This window comes from Castor canadensis, chromosome 6 (assembly GCF_047511655.1).
Source record: "Castor canadensis chromosome 6, mCasCan1.hap1v2, whole genome shotgun sequence".
Lineage (NCBI taxonomy): Eukaryota > Metazoa > Chordata > Mammalia > Rodentia > Castoridae > Castor > Castor canadensis.
Genome location: NC_133391.1, coordinates 165,988,084 through 165,996,703, shown reverse-complemented (window position 1 = coordinate 165,996,703; position 8,620 = coordinate 165,988,084). Strand labels below are relative to the sequence as shown.

Here is an 8,620-nt window from a genome sequence, read left to right as displayed (position 1 = left end):
TTAAAAGATATTCCCAGAAACAACTTCTCAAATGGATGTTTGTATATATTATTAGTCACTCCTATTTATAATCAGAGTTACATAAGAGTTGAGTTTTAGCTGGATACATTGTCATTCTCTCAAATTATGAGCCAATTTAAGAAGAGAGAATGGAAATAGGGTGAGCAACTACCTGACATACATGGTTAAAATTTTTTATATCTTTTAAGCAAAATATGAAGAAGTTAGATAAATTTAAAAGTAGAAATCTGAGTTTAGTGGTCACTTCATCCACAAATTAAGTTCAACAAAAAGTTATATTAAAAATAAATAAGTAAACCAATTTTTGGAATAATTTCAATGAGAATTCCATCTGTGGGAAAATGATGGGAAATGTGGGAAAATATATCATTCAACTATGATATATTTTAAAAATTTTTGTAGATGCCACAATGTACCCCCAGTACAGCAATAATAAGAAAAACTTATAAAGTTACATTCTTTGTAGTATGTGAATACAATAAGAATAGGAATGCCAAAGAAATACTCAAAAGAGCATGAGTCTATACATATTATTGCAATTATGGCAAACAGATCCATAAAATATGTACCAAATTGCTGTTCTCTGAAACATCAATATTCACAAATAAATCCTCAGGAAATATTTTTAGATTTGAGCATCACTTTATAGCCTTTAAGTATTACACATGTATATGTGTGCCAATATCATTCAAAGGTTAAAAGCAAAAAATACAGAATATAAACCAAACACTCATAAAATCAAAATGTTAAGATAATATTAAAAGAAAAACAAGTAGTATTTTTATGACATATTGCATATTGCACAGAGACAAGAGAGAGATATTTGTGCAATTTCAAATTTTTCTTAAACAAGAAAATTTATAATTTCTAGGCTCTTTATTCCTGAAATCCTCTGCTGATGTCATTGAGGCTCTTAGGTTGGCATTTCCAGAGATGATAAGAAACAATTTCCATTCCTGTAAGATGGTTTTTTCACCAAGACTATAGACTTCTTCAGTAGAAAGAACTTTTATCTCTATCCTCAGGGAAACTGTAATCCAGAGTCATTCTCTGTGGGCACCAAAAGAACATTAATTAATGACAAATGGAGGATACTTTACCATCTGTTCAGTACTAATTCAATGTATACTGTTGTTACTTAATTGGATTACTTTTAGTCTTGTAGTTTCAGCTAGCCAAACACTGATAGTTGGAACTGCGAGGTGCCCTGGCAAATCAGAACTCTCATTTTTAATTCCTTGTCTGGAAGGGTGAATACATCCAAACAGCAGTGAAAGGTCTTTTTTAACATTTTGTTTCTTAAAGTGTAAAGCATCCTTCAGTAGAATAATTCAATCCATGGACTAGGAGCTAATGAAGAATGTCAAAGAAAATATATATTAAAAAAAGAAAACAAAATAAATGGTAACCAATATAACATTGTCTTCTTTGTCATTAAGTCTCCAGCACTTCCTATCAAATATTGTTACACTGTGCTATATACTGGAGGTATATACTAAAATATGCATTTGAACTAGCAAATCAAATCAGTCATTTCAATTCAGTCATGTCTAGTTAATAACATGATAGCCATCTTTTCATGAAAGAGAAATTCTAATAGTTTTTAATTACTTAAGGCAAGAGATTTCTGAGATGTTACATTATTGTTTTTAAACATTCAAATGAGAATTATAAATAAGAAGTAAAGATACTTACTCTGGTATGGTAGAGGAGCTGTGGTTCAATTTTACTGCTTTCTTTTAAAATCCATGGATTGTTTTGCTAGAATGGTATGTTAATAGCCCCCAAATACTTTAGTTGGGCCAGTGAAGGATTTAGTGTGATTTTCCCTTGTCTACTTTCAGCTGATTCAACATAACTACCTTAGATATTTGGTGGCATCATGTTCAAAAGACAAAATCAAAGAGGCATGTTCAGATCAGCAAAGCACATTGCAGAGGCTAATCACTAGCCTTCACATCCTGGTTCTAGTCATACCTGGTATGTGACCTTGACCAAGCTGCTTGGCCTCTAAAGGCCACAAGTCTCCTAAGAGGAAGGTTCATTGTTTTTACAAAATTTACATCACAAGGTTGTTTTTAGTATCACATAGAGTAAGGCATGAAAGGTGTTCATTGGTGTTATCCAGATTAATAGAACAAATAGGATATATACAGATGCATAGGGGGAAAAAAGTGTCCCCTGAGAGATAGATTCATATGAAAATGGTAGCTAAGAAGTCCCAAAATCTGCTTTCTGTAAGCTGGATGCCCAGGAAAACATGTGATATCACTCCAGTCCAAACCTGAAGGCTTAGAACAAGGGAAAAAAAATCAATGATATCTTCAGGAACAAGAAGGTGGATGTCCTAGCTCAAGAATTTTCAAGAAGAGAGAATTTTCCCTTCCTTTGTCTTTTTTACCTATTCAGACCCTCAGCAGATTGGAGGATGCCCACCCATATAGAAAGAACAGATCTTTTTTTCTCAGTCTACCAACTTAATTGCTAATCTTTCCCAGAATCATTCTCAGAGCTATACGTGAAATAATGCTTTACCAGCTATCTGGGCATCCCTTAACCCAAACAAGTTGAAACATGAAATTAATGATCACACTGGCAATTGACATGTATAAATCCACATTGCACATCCATACTATTATATAGAAATTGCCAGCTGCACTCCTTGTCTTATAGTTTTTAATCTAAAGACTCCATTTTTCTATGACTCTGACTGACACCTCCCCTACTAACAGACTCATTCTTTCCTTAGCTCAGATTTTTTTACTTTCTTTTCTTCTGCCCTAACACTCTAGAGATATAACCGAATACCATCAGAAATAGTGGCTCAGTCTTGCAATAATTTTTTAAAGATTTCAAGTCTTTAAATCAAAGAAAGGGAAGTATGGGAAACTTGAAAAAGTCTCATCACTGTCACTACATAATTCTGAAATATATCCTGAGTGGAACTACTGTCCCTTGTGAATCTCTGCTTTATTCTTTTAATGAAATGCTGCCCTTAAATGTTACGTATTAATTTCATAGCTCTCTAAGAACAGTTTTATAACCTTAATTCCCAATTTCTTGAAGCTTGGCTTATTAAAAACACATACTGCCTATACCTAATAAAGGTACTTATGATTTCTGATTTTACAGATGAAAATTGAAGCTCAGAGAATTTAAATGACTTCTCTGAAGTTCACATCAAGAACTGATCAGGGAAATTCATACTCAAAACTAGAACTCTTCAAGGTCTACATTCTGTCTTCAATATCTACATCTTTTAAAAACTGATCTGTGTCACTCCCTAGAGGGCTAAGGATGGGGGAGAGGGAATAAGTGGATGAAAGTTGAAACATTCTTAACTTCCTGCATGGAGCAATTAGAAGTTAGTTGAATAATCCCAGAGAACAATGGCCTATCATTTTCACAATAAGCTTCATAAGTGGAATAAGCAGACCAATACATCTCCAAATCCTAATTTTTTTTTCCTGAAATCACTGTCAAACCTTCAAAATCTACTACAAATGACTCTTCACTAAATGCTCTGGACAAAGCAAATCTAGCTGACTCAAAGTGTTCACAACATTCATCTGTTTTATTGCTTACAATATTTATTATAATTATTCTTTTTTCTGGGTGTCTCCCCTACCAATTGAAGAACATCTTAAAGGTATGTATTATGTCTCAATCAGCAACATATTTCAGCACCTAGGCCAGTGCTCTCTGGTCCCAAAGAATTCTCGGTAACTGCTTGTTGAGAGGATGTATGGATGGGTCAATGGATGAATAAATGAATGAACAGACAAGCAAATGAACAAATGACTGTTTTATGACACATCACTGCCAGTACTTTTACAATAAATGCAATGCCAGGAATAGAACTCTTCAAGATGAAATCCTCTCCTATCCAGTTAAACCAGTCAACAACTCAAAATAAAGATTCCCATTTACTTCCTGGAATATGTTTAACTTTAAAAATTAAAAACTAATTGTTTTTAATATATAGAATAAATATTTACTCTTTGGCAAACATTGCACTATGCCCTTTAGGTTTATCATCAGTTTTAATAGGATAAAAGCATGAAGAAATGAGTGTTAGCCTCATTTTCATAAATAGTAACTGACACTTAGACGAGATACCCTGGAAAAAAGATCACGGTGTTAACACATTGCAGAGCTAGGATTTAAACCCTAGTCTGTCTGTTTCTCAAGTTCATGTTCTTCAATAACAGTCCACAACACCTTTAAAAATGTTACTAAATAAATCACAGTCTGTGGTAATCCAATGTGGAAGAAAATAATAAAACAGACCCAAAAGCTTATTGTTTTGCTTTATTTTCTATAGCTATTCATTCAGTGCTTCAGTGTGTTTGTACCTTTAATAGCAATTTTATTGGGGGACATTTAAAGTGACTCCCTGGAGAATCTCTTTTATCACTGCAGCATCTCGGTTTTGCAGTGGTTCCAGTTTCTCTGATGAAGCTGTTTCATCTGAGATTTCTTTGCATTTAATGTGCACGTGTTTTCCACTGTGTCCAACCATTCTGGTGGTAGCATATGGTTAGTTTTGTTAATTGGGCTTTTTGTTATGCTGTGTCTGCAAAGCTTCTTTTAATTTATATTCAAATGTTTGTCATCCTCTGGCAGTCTGTTTTGTGATGTCTGTGTTTGTTTTGTGACCCATGACTACAGCATGTTTTTCAAGCTGTGTTCTGGCAGAATTTTTGAAGATGCCCAGCCATGTGCTGGCTTTGTATTACAATGCAGTTCCTGCTGGTTCCTTAACCAGAATGCAGTCTGAGCTTTGGAAGAGGGTAGGCAAGGGGATGAGTCATTCTTTTAGCAAATTCTAAGCAACTACCTTGTTAGGAAAGACATAGATAGGATGAAAGTTGTTTTGGTTATCAAAGATAAAATGCAAGAGGATTCATGCAACATCAGACATTTATGAAATCTTACCATTTGCCAAGCACTGGGCGTGACCAAGGCTCAGAAGATGTAGGGAAAGAATATAAAGAAGAGCAGCCAACAAAAATATGGCACTGAACCCAGATTCTGAAGTCTAACTGCCTGAATTCAAATCCCAGTTTCAATACTCACCTATTGTGTGATCTTGGACTAGATATTTAACCTCTCTATGTCTCAGAGCGCCTGCAAAGTGGACAGTAATAATATCTGCTTCATACAATGTAGACCATGATGACATCGATTTGATAGAATGGTTGAACAAATAAAGGGTTATTAACTATAAAATACTTAGAATAATGGATCCAGTAACACTGAATAAATGCTAGCTTTTATGATTTTTATAATAGCTAATAAATATAAGGATCTGGTTAGAACAAGGGGAGACACAAAGCAGAAGTAAAAAGCCCTAAAAGATGTAATCAATATTTTCATACTTCATGCTACATTAATCAGTTTTAAAATTGTCCTGTGGTTAAATATGTAGGGGGAAATGCTGAGTTACAAGGATGCCTATGTACACATTGCAGAGGACACATTAGGCCAATTTGTGAACCACCAAAAGAAGCAGGAACATGCAGCTTCCAAATTTATTGAACACAGGACCTTAGTTAAGAAAGTTTCTAGTGGGACTTGTTTCCACAGGAAATCTTTTAGGAAGTTCTGAACTGGGTAAACTGTGTAGACAACCACAGGAGCAATTACAAACGAGCAATAAGATAAGAGTCAAATGATAAAAGCGAGAGCACACAAGGGAGGGGTGAGGATAGGTAAGACACCTAAAAATTTAGCTAGCATTTGTTGCCCTTAATGCAGAGAAACTAAAGCAGATACCTTAAAAGCAACTGAGGCCAATAGGAAAAGGGGACCAGGAACTAGAGAAAAGGTTAGATCAAAAAGAATTAACCTAGAAGGTAACACACACACACAGGAAATCAATGTGAGTCAATGCCCTGTATAGCTATCCTTATCTCAACCAGCAAAAACCCTTGTTCCTTCCTATTATTGCTTATACTCTCTCTACAACAAAACTAGAAATAAGGGCAAAATAGTTTCTGCTGGATATTGAGGGGGTGGGAGGGAGAGGAAGGGGGCGGAGTGGGTGGTAAGGGAGGGGGTGGGGGCAGGGAGAAGAAATGACCCAAGCTTTGTATGCACATATGAATAATAAAATAAAAAAAATAAAAGTATCCTACAATCTACAAAAAAAAAAGATGAGTCAAAAATCAAAGATATTAGCCATGCCTCTAAATGTTTAGAATTGAATTCTGAAAGTTTATGTGAAATTGCAATTATGTGACACAACAGGCACATAAACACACAGAGGAGAGAGAGAGAGAGAGCACTTATCCACAAAGAAGTCCTGTGGCATTTGGAGTATATTGTCATTTGATGGAATGACATTTCTCAGGGAAGCCCGAGAGCCTCCAAATCCCCACAATAAAGAAGATCTAAAGCCCTTCAGGGACCCTACAGCCTGCTGAGATTCCCACACTCCTCACGAGAAAGCATGAAAGCAGAGGATTTTGTCTCTGTTCTGCTCCTTTCAGACAATGAGAAAATATATTGGTTGGTTTAGCCCACAACTTATCATATGCTTTTATAATTGCAGGAGACATGGGAAAGGAAGAGGGTAAAGAAGGGACCTTGGGAATGAAATAACAGGAGCCAGAAAGTAATCGTATCTGTGTGTGGAAGCACAATCTCTCAGTCAGGAACTCTTACATTTTCTTCTAAAACAATGTTATGTAAAATACTCGATCACCTTTCATGTAAATTGTTAACCATTTTTCTACAATGCTAGATACTAGGGAGAAAACAATGAATTTGACAAATACAGACCTATACTTGCCCTCTCAGGGGACTACATGGTAAATTTCAATTCACAGCTCTGAGCAAAATAGGTTAGGAGCTATAAGAACACATGGATTAGACACTTACCTCAAACTGGCTGGAGGAGGGGATGAGGAATCCTTCCAGAGAAATGGTAGCTAAGCTGAAAACCTAGGAGTGAATAAGAATTAGCAAGATCAGGGAGTGTGGGAGGAAGAAGCAAAAACTACAATACAGAAAAGCCCTGGAGCAAAAGCAGGAGCAGGTCTGAGAACCAGAAATAGATTTGCTATAATTGCAATGCAGTGTGCCAACGAGCAGGTAAGGAGAAATGAGATGGAGGAGAAAGCCGGGGGAGCTAAGAAATGGTTTCACAAGTCAGGGTAAAGGGCTGGCAAGCTGTCCTAAGCATTATGGGGAGCTACTGAAGTGTTCTAAAAAGAGCAGGGACCAATCTGGAAATCAATTTGTCCTATAGAAAAATACTTCTGGCTGCTGCCAGGAAAATCAATTTGATTAGGAACAATATTGGTAGCCAGAAGACCATTTGGGAGGCTCTGTAGCTACAAGAGTTAAGAAATGCTAGTGGAAGAAGGGAGAGAAAATCAGGAAGAAAAATGTTGTGACAGGTGGCAGATGAAGAAAAGGACTCAAGGACAACTAGCTTCTTAGATCTGGGTGATACTGACTTAGAGGACAGAGAAGCAGGAGGTAAAGATAATAACTCTAACTTGGAACGTGCTAGATAATATAATCTAACTGAGGGGTCCTGGCAGACATCCTCATGAAGACATCCAATGGCAGTTGGACATGTGACTCTGAACCTCAGCTTTGAGTCATCAGTGCTGGAGGTTGAGACTCAGGGAGTCATCAGAGAGTGAGATAGTGCTTAGGGAAGGTAAGAGAGAGAAGCATTTCTAGGGCAGTTCCTTGAATGACAAGCCAAATACTAAGAATCTCCAGGGAGACTGAAAACTCACAGGAAAAATTGGAGAAGGAAAACCAGCAAGAACAGAAGAATAGAGAGCTGTCAGAAGATGCTAAGATCTGAGAAAGATTAAGCCTAAGAAGCGTTCTTTAAATGCAGCACCACTATAGCTATTTCAATAATTCTGTAGCAAGAGCAGAACAACACACTGAAGACCGAGGGAAAGGGAAGGAGCAGAAGGGAATGTGCTCACCATAGGCTTGGCTATAAGGGGAGCAGTAGGGTCACCAAAGGAGGTTTTCTCTGATAGAATTATTCTGTTACAGAAAGGGAAGGTAATTAGGTGCTGAAATCATTTTGAGAATTAGTCAATGGATAGAAAAATTTTAAAACAGTAAATTGAGTAAGGTCATTGAGGACTTAAGGGGGAGTCAGATTCTGAGATCAGTAGTCCTTGATTTTGTAATTATGCAAAAATATGCATTCCTCCACTGATCTATATTTATTCTTCCACCTTTCTATGAGCCTTTTAAATCCCCCTTGTAATAACTATGGCAGTGGGCTCCATGTGGACAGAACTACATCTGTCTCACTCATCACTGTCTGCATCATGCCCATCGTAGATGCTCAATGAATACGTTGACAAGGCAGGTGGGATTTAAGTATTTACAGATCACAAGGCACAGGAGGGACTTTGTATATGGACTAGAGACCATATCATAATATTCATACCCTAATGTGTGTCAAACTCCACAGTAATTCACAAATACCTTTTCCTAACTCAAATCTTGGGGCTCTATCAAAGGGGAACACAGTTAGGGCATATTTAGTCTGCTGCTTCAGACCCTGTATGACTGGGATTTAGTCATCCAGATAGTTCAGCACCTCTAATGC

The 8,620-nt window shown here is 36.7% G+C and overlaps 1 long non-coding RNA gene across 2 annotated transcripts; it reads right to left on the bottom strand.

Annotated features, from left to right (window-relative positions):
- Positions 1-276: 276 nt before the first annotated feature.
- On the bottom strand, positions 277-7,789 carry LOC141424231 (uncharacterized). Of its 2 annotated transcripts, none has more exons than XR_012449244.1 (6): positions 7,488-7,789; positions 6,907-6,969; positions 5,101-5,151; positions 1,717-2,312; positions 1,173-1,371; positions 277-1,071 (listed from the first exon to the last, which is right to left on the bottom strand). It is a non-coding gene; the product is annotated as an uncharacterized lncRNA (long non-coding RNA). The 2 variants fall into 2 exon arrangements; XR_012449243.1 differs by having other exon boundaries at positions 278-1,071; positions 7,530-7,789.
- Between the last annotated feature and the right edge of the window lie 831 nt (positions 7,790-8,620).